Consider the following 12,207-nt stretch of genomic DNA (forward strand, 5'->3'; position numbering starts at 1 on the left):
CCATTTTACAGATGGGGAAACTGAGGCTTATAGCACCTGGACGCACATCCAAGTCTCTGTGGGCCAGGCCACTGTGCCATGTTGCGCCTCAAGCCCTTCTCAGCCTGGACTTCCGTCCACAGGCTATGTTAGAGCATAGCACAGGAACTGTATGCTGTGCCTGTCTGATTCCAGCTGCTATTTCTAGACTCCCACACGTTACTGGAATGGTGCATTTTTGATCATGACAGCACAGTGGAATTACATCATGTGTATTTCACATTCTCACAGTGCTCAGAGAGAGAGGAATGACCAAGCAGTGCAAGCACCTCTCTCCATGCCCCTCTGCCCTCAACACTGGCGTCCAGGATGCCACACTCAGCCATTCCTCCTCCCCACTCCCCAGCTACTCCTTCCCAGTCTCCACACTGGTTCCTTCTCATCTCCTGACCTCTTAATGTTGGCGAGCCCAAGGGCTCAGCCTTGGACCTTAACCTACACTCACTCCCTGGAAGATCTCATCCCATTAAATGGTTTTTAAATACAGTTGACCCTTGAGCAACACAGGTTTGAATCACACAGGTCCACTTAGATGAGGATTTTTTTCAATAAGTATATTGGAAAAATTCTTGGAGATTTGCGACAATTGGAAAAAACTCGCAAATGAACTATGTAACCTAGAAATACCAAAAAAATTAAGATGCAAGTCATGAATGCACAGAATATATGTAGATACTAGTCTATTTTATCATTTACTACCATAAAATGCACACATATCTATTATAAAAAGTTAATCAAAACTTATGCACACACTGACAAACCGTACACAGCCCCATCGACTGCACTAGGCTACCATAAAGCAATCATATTGCTGCTTCTTCATTATCAGTGCATGAATCATTATACCTGTAAATAAAAATGAATTTCTTTTTCACATTTTCTTTTCATTTTTGATGCCTAGTGTTAGTAATATGTGTAATATCTACAGTATTTTTTATAAGACAATATTGATGTAGGTACTGACAGATGATTCATCTTGTAAATAGATGATGTACGCTTTCGGTATTGATAAATACAGTACCGTATTGTAAATGTATTTTCTCTTCCTTACGGTTTTCTTAATAACACTTTCTTTTCTATTGCTTACTTTCATGTAAGAAGACAGCATATAATACATACACAAAATATGTGTTAATTGACTGTTTATGATGTGGTTAAGGCTTCCACTCAACAGTAGGCTATTAGTAGTTAAGTTTGGGGGGAGTCAAAAGTTATACATGGGGCTTCCCTGGTGGCGCAGTGGTTGAGAGTCCGCCTGCCGATGCAGGGGACACGGGTTCGTGCCCCGATCCCGGAAGATCCCACATGCCGCGGAGCGGCTGGGCCCGCGAGCCATGGCCGCGGAGCCTGTGTGTCCGGAGCCTGTGCTCCGCAACGGGAGAGGCCACAGCAGTGAGAGGCCCGCGTACAGCAAAAAAAAAAAAAAAAAAAAAAAAAAAAAGTTATACATGGAGGGACTTCACTGGTGGTCCAAGTGGTTAAGAATCCATGCTTTCACTGCAGGGGGTACAGGGTCTGGGAACTAAGATCCCCGCATGTCACAGTGTAGCCAAAAAAAAAAGTTATACATAGATTTTTGATTGCCCAGGGGTCAGCACCCCTAACCCCTGCATTTTTCAAGTGCCAGCTGTACCATCTATTATGCTGATGACTTCCAAATGTAGAGCTCCAGCCTGAACTTCCATCTTGAGATCCAGATTCATTTACATCCAACTACCCACTCCACATCTCCCCCTGGGTGTCCGGTAGGATCTCAAACTTAAACCCAGTTCCACGCACATGTATACACACACCACTGTTCCAGTTCCTCCCATGGGCTTCCCCACCTTGATTAATGGCAAGTCCATCCTGAGACTCAAGATAAGACCGTTGGAGCCTCCCTTGAACTCACTCATTGTTTCATACCCCATATCTAATCTGACAGTAGATGCAGTGCCTCTGACTTTGAAATATCCAGAATTAACTAGTTCTCACTACTTTGGTTCAAGCCACCACTGTCTCTCACCAGGACCACTGTAACAGTCCCCTAACTAGCTCCCTTGTCCCTCTTCAGGCTTTTCTCAACACACAAAACAGAATGATCTCAGTAAGCATATTTTTGTCCCTCCTCTGCTCAAAACTCTCCAAAGGCCTCCTCTCTCACCCAGACGAAACTAACGTCAGCACAATGGCCCACAAGGCCCTACAGCGACAGATCTCATCCCTACGGCTCTCCTCCTTCCCTCCACTCCAGCCACACTGGGGTGGCTCACTGTCCACAAACATGCAGGCACCTTCCTGCCTGCCTCAGGGCCTTTACACTGGTTGTTCCTAGGGTTCACCTATTCTCCCTGCAGGGCTTATGAAAATAAGAGCTTCCCAGCAGGCCTTCCCAGGCTACTCCATTTAAATTGCAATTGGCCACTCCAGAACTTCCTAACCCCTGTCTTGCTTTGTCTCCCATAGTGCTCCCATCTCACAAACTGTCTTTTTTGCTTGTTTATTGTCTGCCTCCCCCAACCAGAAAATAACGTACAATGGTCTGTTTTTTCACTGCTGTTCCCTACTGTTTAGCACAGTGTCTGGCACACACTAGGTGCTCAATAAATATCTGTGAAAGGACACACAGCTGAATGGAGCACAGGACCCAGAGTAGGCCTGAGAGGAGAGTTAAGACCATTCCCGCAGCTGCTCTCAGTTCCCAGGCGCCTCTCACTGTGCGATGCTGCTGTTTACTTCAGCATGGCCCGGAAATCTAAGTTCAGCAATTTAGCTGGTGCCCAACCCTACCCTATGCTGAAGAGGAACTGGTTCTACTGGACTTACTGAGAGATGCTCTGTGAGCAAATTCAGGAGCTTTAAGCGTAAACTTAATTATTTATGATTTTGACCTCATGCTCTGACCTTGAAATTTAATCCTAGCATAAGATGAGATTCTACAACACAGCCAGTTCTTCCACCTTTTTGTCCTTTACTTTCCCGGCACTGTACACATCCGACTCCTCTACACACACGGTGAAACCTGCTGTGCGGGACAACCTGTGACCCTCAGCAGTTGTTAGTGGCACCTGTACACACTTGGGGCAACCATTAACATGTGCCCAGGAACAATAACATTTATGTTGATATTCATTTCACAGCTCTTTCCTACATTTCATCTTATTTAATTATCACAAGATATATATTATTATCCCCCTATATCAGATGAGGAAACTGAAGTTAGGGTGATTAAATGACTTACTCAAAAAAATAAGATTACTATGCAGTTCAAAGTGCCCACACCCTGTAGATGCTTTACATATGCTGTCCAGTTTAATCCTTTCAACCACCCAGTGAGGCAAGTTTTAGTTAGCTCCAATATACAACTGCAGAAGCTGAAGCCCAGAAAGGTTCAAGAACATACCCGTGTTCACTCAGCTAGTAAGAGAAAGATGGACCAGGCCTCCATCTTGGTCTTCCTGTCCCAGGGGCTGCATTGAGGCCTGTGTGCACCCAGCCGCAGTTGCCCAGGCCCCATCGCTGCCCACCAACCCCACTCGGCATTCACTAAGGGAAGATGACTATCTGGCTCCCCACATCAGAGATGCCCATTAATCATGCCACACCCTGATGGTCCCTATGTAGCTAGTATGTTAGAACTGTCCAGAGTGGACTCACGTGAGTTAAGCCAGAGGGAAGGTCTTAATGCAGAGCAACAGAGGATTCGCTTCAGATCCCCAAAGGCTTGAAAGCATTGGAGCCTCTGCCGTTAGGAAAACCTCCTCTCTCCCGTGAACTCTTGGGAAGGCCTAGGGGTGCCAGGCTGAGGCTCCTCCTTTATCCCTACAATATCCTCAGGCTTATTCTGCTTCTCTCTTACCCTTTCAAACATCTCAGTCATGGCAATGAGCTGTGATGACAGGACCCTCCCCCATTTATATCCCTTCTTACTTCACTGGGACTCACCTTGACCAAAACCCTTGCAAGCACTACTCTTTTCTGTCTGTCCTGCCCCACTGTCTTCCATCAACCTTTGCCTCTGTCCAAGTGATCCCAGCTTCTCACAACTGAAGCCCTCACTTTAAGCCAACCAGTCCTCTCCTGGGAATTGATCCTAAGGAACCATGCATGTGCATGAAGACAGCGACAAGAAAGTTCACTGTAGTAAGGCTTCTAAGAGTGAAACACAAGAGAGAATCTAAAATTTTAGCATAGAAAACTATTATATATATAATGCACATCCATAAACAGAATACCATGCAGCCATTCAAAATGATAATGCAGAAGAACACTAAAGGACGTGGAAATATATTCATAATAATACTAAGGGTAAAAACCTAGATATAAAAAACAAGGTAAAGTATGACCTTACTTTTGTTTTGATGGCATGTATATACAAAAAGTGTGTGTATACAAATATGAAACTGTGTATATATACAAGTGTATGTGTGTATGTGTATATGTGTGTATAAATATAAAACATATACAGGGACTTCCCTGGTGGCGCAGTGGTTAAGAATCCGCCTGCCAATGCAGGGACACAGGTTTGAGCCCTGCTGCAGGAAGATCCCACATGCCGCGGAGCGACTAAGCCTGTGCGCCACAACTACTGAGCCTGTGCTCTAGAGCCCGAGTGCCACAACTACTGAGCCCACGCGCCACAACTACTGAAGCCCGCGTGCCTAGAGCCCCTGCCTGGCAACAAGAGAACCCGCTGCAGTGAGAAGCTCACGCACCATCTCTCTGCAACTAGAGAAAGCCAGCGTGCAGCAACGAAGACCCAACGCAAGCAAAAAATAAATAAATAAACGTTTTAAAAAAAGAAAAAAATTTAATTGTTTTTAAAAAAAATAATAAAATATATGCAAAATATAAAGCTACACACCAGAATATTAACGGGGTAATTTTAACTTTCTCGCAACTCTGTATTTTAAAAATTGTTTGCATTAATATGTATTACTTTTGTAAGAGGAAAAAGTATTTGTGTGTCCCACTTTCTATGGAAGACCAAAGACCAAGACTAACCAGCACAAATGGAAGAAGAAAGAACAAGGTGGGGAACCAGCCTTACCAAGACTGGTTATAGTGTGGTCATATTTAAGTCAATGTGGTATTTGGCACAGGAAGAGACAAAAAGTCCAATGGAAAAGACCTGTGACTAGATGGAAACTTGCTCTAGGCAGAGATTACAAATCACTAGGAAAAGGATGGATTAATCCAGAGGATCTTATATTTTTTTGGTGTTGAGATCCCTTTACCCTTTTAAAAATTAATGAGGATAGGGAGGGGGATGACTGGGAGGAGCACAGAGGATTTTTAGGGCCGTGAAAATACTCTGTATGATACTGTATGATATGTAATGATGAATACATGTCATACATTTATCCAAACCCATAGAATGTGCACCAAGAGTGAACCTTAACATAAGCTGTGGATTTTAGGTGATAATGATGTGTCAATATAGGTTCATCAATTGTACACAAATTCACCACTTTGGTGGTGGATGTTAATGATGGGGGATACTATGCATGTGGGAGGGGAAGAGGTATATGAAAAATCTATGTCATGAACCTAAAACTGCTCTAAAAAAAATTAAATCTTTTTAAAAAAAATTAATGTGGGGCTTCCCTGGTGGCGCAGTGGTTGAGAGTCCGCCTGCCGATGCAGGGGACACAGGTTCGTGCCCCAGTCTGGGAAGATCCCACATGCCGCGGAGCGGCTGGGCCCGTGAGCCATGGCCGCTGAGCCTGCGCGTCCGGAGCCTGTGCTCCGCAACGGGAGAGGCCACAACAGTAAGAGGCCCGCGTACCGCAAAAAAAAAAAAAATTAATGGGGACCCTAATGAGCTGTTGTTTATGGGGATAGAGATTATTTATATTTACTGAATTGGAAAGTAAAACGGAGCAAAATTTTTAAATATTTAACTAAATTAAATTGGTTAATAAATCTATTAAATGTTAAAATAAATAACCTATTTTATTTTTTTTATTTTTTTATTTTATTTTATATTTTTTTTGCGGTACGCGGGCCTCCCACCGCTGTGGCCTCTCCCGCTGCGGAGCACAGGCTCCGGACGCGCAGGCTCAGCGGCCATGGCTCACGGGCCCAGCCGCTTCGCGGCATGTGGGGTCCTCCCGGACCGGGGCACGAACCCGTGTCCCCCGCATCGGCAGGCGGACTCCCAACCACTGTGCCACCAGGGAAGCCCTAAATAACCTATTTTATTAAAAAATAACTATATGTATATTTTAAAAACAAAGTAGTGCAAAGAATGGCACTGTTTTACATTTTTGTAAAACTCCTACTGTCTGGTGTAATGAAAGGCAGCTGTATTCTCACATCAGGCTTCTGCAATCAATCTGTTGCAATATGCTGTTTTGGTTGAAGTATGTGAAGAAAAGCCAGCCTCACAAAGATACATAGTTGGAAAAGGGAGGAGTGTCATAGCCTTTTCAGCTAATTGGGGATATTTTACTTTGTTACTATACCAAAACTCAACAAGTGGTGGTGTATTAAAGTTAGTTACGGCTTCCCTGGTGGCGCAGTGGTTGAGAGTCCACCTGCCGATGCAGGGGACACGGGCTCGTGCCCCAGTCCGGGAGGATTCCACATGCCGCGGAGCGGCTGGGCCCGTGAGCCATGGCCGCTGAGCCTGCGCGTCCGGAGCCTGTGCTCCGCAACGGGAGAGGCCACAACAGTGAGAGGCCCGCGTACCGCAAAATAAATAAATAAATAAATAAAGTTAGTTACAATGTTGAATATGAAACTGTATCAATAAACTTTTCATACTCTGTTACACTGAAACCCATTGGTCTATCTTACAAATTTTAATTGATCTTTTATGACTGATTTTGTAACATCATGCATTGGTCTTTAGGAAAATACTGATATGCTGAGTTATTACATTTCACTCTACAGTATTTTTTAAATATATCTGTTAATAATATCACCACTGATCTCATCAGGAAAACCTTTAAGTTTGAAAAGTTGTCAGGTTGATGGTGGTGAATAAAAGTTTCCTAAATGTCTAAGTTTTGCTTAAAAGCTCAAATATTATCATTGGCAACACACTGTTAATTTTCCTCCAAGTGACCACTCACTGCATTTGTTTCTGAGAAAATACACAGCATATATCCTAATCTGAATAATTAATAATTAGCAATTATTCAAGTAAAAATTGTGTTCATAAAAAGTCAGCAGTTCCACCTCCACTCAAACTACTGTACATTACCTCAACTACCATCATTCTCCAGCATGCAATAGAAGTGCTCTATGCAAGCGTCCCATTTCACCACCCAGAATATTAGAAAGACCTGCTGTAGGGCTAAGCTTTAACACAATTACTACTTTCCCTGCTTCTTCAAGGACATTCTTAAGTGAAAGCATTTTAACACTGAGCATGTGTGTGGTGGTGAGGAATACAATGACAACCACTACCACAATATGGTGACACTGCACTGTTTCCTGCTAAGGGGCCAGAAGTTTTACCCATTGTTTTGGTACCAATAGTGCAGACAACACAGCACAAATGAGAAAGGCAAATAATGCCTTAGAATTATTATGAAAATAGTTTATCTCATGGATTCCCTAAAAGGTTCTTGGGGATCCCCGGGGGATCACATTTTGAGAACCACTGGACTACTCAATAAATGGAGCTGGGACATGTGGTTATCCAAACGAAAAAAATTAAACCTACCTCACATCATAAACAAAAATAAATTCCAGATTGTTTTTTGTTAAGCTAAATATGAAAAGTAGACCTTCCAGAAGAAAATACAGTAGGATATCTTACTGATCGCAGCGTAAGATTTCTTAAGCAAGACACAAAAAAACACAAACTATAAGTAGATTCATAATTCTGATGACATTAATGATGATGATAATAATAATAATAAATTCTGAACATCAGAAGACACCATACAAATGAAAAGGCATGCCTCAGATGTAAGAACTCCTGCACTCAGTAAGATGAAGACAATCCAGCAGGAAAATGGGCAAAGATATGAACAGGCAATTCACGAAAGGCAAATGGTAAATAAACATTAAAAAAGCTCAATCTCACTATTAATCATGGTAATGCAAACTGAAACCAATAATTCACACCCATCATAAAGACAAACATGTAAGAGTCTGACAATAGCAAGTATGGATAAGGACACTGAGCAATAGCAACAATGCTGGTGGGAGTGAGAACTGGAACAACCATTTTGAAGAACAAACTGGCAATATCTAGTAAAGGTGAATATTCCCCAAACCCAGCAGTTCAACTCCTAGGTATGTAGCCTAGGGAAACTCCTGCATGTGTACACAAAGAGCCATGCACAACAATAAACATTACAGCACTGTTTGTAAGAGTAGAAAACCAGAAACAAGCTAAATATCAAGCAAGAGGTAGATGGGTAAGTACACTATCCAACAAAACTTTCTGTGATCACAGAAGTATTCTTTATCTAAGCTGTCTAATGCGGTAGCCACTAGCCACAGGTGTCTATTAAACATATGAAATGTGGCTAAGTGACTGGGGAATTGAATTTTTCATTTAATTTCGATTAACTGAAATATAAATAGCCACATGTGGCTAATGGTTACTACATCAGACAGCACAGCCATACACCAGTGAAAATAAACGACTAGAGCTATACACGTGTCACATATATACCTCTGAAAAGCATCACGTTCACGGCTTCCCTGATGGCACAGTGGTTAAGAATCCGCCTGTCAATGCAGAGGACACAGGTTCGAGCCCTGGTCCGGGAAGATCCCACATGCCGCAGAGCAACTAAGCCCGTGCGCCACAACTACCGAGCCTGCGTTCTAGAGCCCGCAAGTCACAACTACTGAAGCCCGCGCACCCTAGAGCCCGTGCTCCACAAGAGAAACCACCGCAGTGAGAAGCCCACGCACCGCAACGAACAGTAGCCCCCGCTCGCCGCAACTAGAGAAAGCCTGCGCACAGCAACGAAGACCCCAACACAGACAAAAATAAATAAATTTATTATTTTTTTAAAAGCATTATGTTTGACCCAAAAAAAGCAGCTTCAGAAGGCAGGGCTGGGGGACTTCACTGGTGGCACAGTGGTTAAGAATCCGCCTGCCAATGCTGGGGACACGGGTTTGATCCCTGGTCCGGGAAGATCCCACATGCTGCAGAGCAACTAAGCCTGTGCACCACAACTACTGAGCCTGCGCTCTAGAGCCCGTGCTCTGCAACAAGAGAAGCCACCGCAATGAGAAGCCCATACACTGCAACGAAGAGTAGCCTCCGCTTGCCACAACTAGAGAAAAAGCCTGCGTGCAGCAATGAAGACCCAAGGCAGCCACAATTAATTAATTAATTTTTTAAAAAAAATGAAGGTAGGGCTGGGACCAGAGTGAAGCAAGTTAGGTGTCTAGAATGAAAATTTTAGGAGGCACTCACCCTCAGAGTCATGCAGGTATAGGTTGGCACTTGTGTGACTTGGAGGGTGTGTCTCTTTAAATGTTGTGCCCTTGCTTTCCTCATCCTAGTTCCAGCCCTATCGGGATATATGTGGTATGATACTGTGTTGGGGGTCCCCAAGATCATCCCTGACTCACTAGGAGTATTCACAGGATTTAGCATATAGCCTACTCAGGGTATGATTTCTTTTTTGTTGTTGTTGTTTTGGTTTGGTTTCGTTTTTTGCTTTTGTGGGGTTTTTTTGGCCACACCATGTGGCATGTGGGATTTTAGTTCCCCGACCAGGGATTGAACCTGTGCCCCCTGAAGTGGAAGCTCAGAGACCTAACCACTGGCCCACCAGGGAATTTCCCAGGGTATGATTTCTTACAGTGAAAGGATACAAAGCAAAATCAGCCAAGGGAAAAGGTGCATGGGGCGAAGTCTGGAGGAAACCAGGCACAAGCTTCCAAGAGTCCTCTCCCAGTGGAGTTACAAAGGACGTGCTTAGTTCCTATAGCAAGGCTGTGACAACACGTGTGAAATGTTGTCCACCAGGAAAGCTCCTTAGAGATACAGTGCCCAGGGTATTGGGGGGGGGGGGGCAGCTGCTCAAGTACCAAACTTCCAGACTCCAGAAGAAAAGCAGGTGTTCGACAAAAATCACATTGTTTGTACAGTTTAGGCACCATGAGCCCCTTGTATTATTTAGGGAATGGTGTGAACCCTCCTGAAATCCAAGTTCCTAGACACCAGCCAAGGGGCAAGCTTGCAAACAGGCCTTTCTAAGGAGAGCAGTCTCAGGCCTGCTATAGTTGACTCTTTTGTATCAAGTTGTAGAACATGACATACAATACTATACATAGTTTAAAGGCACATATTAAAGATATACAAACGTGCACTGAAAAATAAACACCAAAACCAGGATTGTAGTTACATCTGAAAACAAGGGGAGAGGAACGGGTTTGAGGCAGGGGTATAAAAGACCTTTCAATTGCATCGCTAATGTTTTACTTCTTAAGCTGGGTAATGGGTAAAAACATATTTGTCATAGCATTTCTTATGCTTGTTTTTGAGTGTGAGTGCACCTGAAACACTACATAAGAAAAATGATGACTTATCTCCTAATTACTATGCGCTACTAACAGTTCATGTTTATGGTGTTTATGGAGTACTCTTCACATTCCAGGTACTATGCTAAGTCCTTTATATGGATTTACACTTTTTTTTTTTTTTTTTTTTTTTTTGCGGTACGCGGGCCCCTCACCACTGCGGCCTCTCCCGCCGCGGAGCACAGGCTCCGGACGCACAGGCCCAGCGGCCATGGCTCACGGGCCCAGCCGCTCCGCGGCACGTGGGATCTTCCCGGACCGGGGCACAAACCCGCGTTCCCCGCATCGGCAGGCAGACCCTCAACCACTGCGCCAACAGGGAAGCCCTGGATTTACACTTTTTAAAAAAATTTATTGAAGACTTCCTATGCTAAGCTCTGGCAATACACTGAGAGTTCAGCGTGAGACAGGTGAGATCTCTGTCCTCAGCCAGCTTTCAGTCTCCTGAGGGATGATGAAAGATAAGAAGCACAATTAGGGAGTTCCCTCGTGGTCTAGTGGTTAGCATCCGGCGCTTCCACTGCTGTGGCCCAGGTCCAATCCCTGGTAGCAGAACTGAGATCCCGCAAGCCGTGCGGCCAAAAAAACCCCACAAAATCAACATATCTACAGATTCTGGTAAGTGCTCCTAAGATAATAAATAAAGCAGGCTTTTGTAATTAATGACAGTCTACTTTAACTAGGGTGGTCCAAGAAGGCTTCTTTGGGAGACATCTGAGGTGAACCATAAATGATGAGAATGAGACAGCCACGCAATTATCTGAAGGAAGCACATTCCAGGCAGAGGGAACAGCACGTGCAAAACCCTGCAGCAGGAATACGTTTGGTGTGTTAAAAGACGGGAAATGAAGCCAGCAGGGCTTGAGAGTGGTCACAAGAGGGACACTGGTAGCTGAGGCTTGAGAGGTCAGCTGAAGCCAGTGTGCAGGGCCTCCTAAGCCAAAGTAAAGATCCTAAGTTTCATTCTAAGTATGATAAGCCTTTGAAGGTTTTAAGCACGGTAATGACATGATCTGGTTTACAACTGAAGATTATTCAGCCAGCTGTAGGGAGAAGGCATTATAGACAGGGCCATTTTCTTCATTAGCACCACAGACATAATGCTTACGGCTGATGAGCTTTTCAGAGGCTATGAAAAGGTTGGGGCTGGGGATACAGAAAAAAAAGTTCCACAATGCAAAAAGAAAACTATGAAGTTGTAATGAATAAATGTTTAATTAAATGTCTAGAAAACATATCATAACAACTTCATTCATCAAATTTTGTATTCATAAACAATCGAATTACATTTGGAAATAATTTGAAAATTAGATTTTCTCAAGTCACAAAAATTCCCAAGGATGCCCAGTGACTGCCAAGAAATCATAACCGATTGTAATGTGAATTTTCTTGCAGCCAAATCGTTTCAATGGGGGAAAAAAAATCCTTTCGATTAAAAAAAATTTTTTTTTTTTTTACTTAATGTGAGATAGAGATACAAAAAAAAATAATAAAAATAATGCCTAGCATCACGAGGCCACAGAAGAAGCTGGATAAGAAATGCTAGTGGCTTGCTCAACCCACCCCCACCTCTGGGAGGGGTGAAGGGCTGGAGATTGAGCTCAATCACCAGTGGTCAGTGATTTAATTAATCATGGCTAATGGAGCCCCCGTAACAACCCAAAAGGACAGGGTTCAGAG

The sequence above is a fragment of the Hyperoodon ampullatus genome (genome assembly GCF_949752795.1).
Source record: "Hyperoodon ampullatus genome assembly, chromosome: 4".
NCBI lineage: Eukaryota > Metazoa > Chordata > Mammalia > Artiodactyla > Ziphiidae > Hyperoodon > Hyperoodon ampullatus.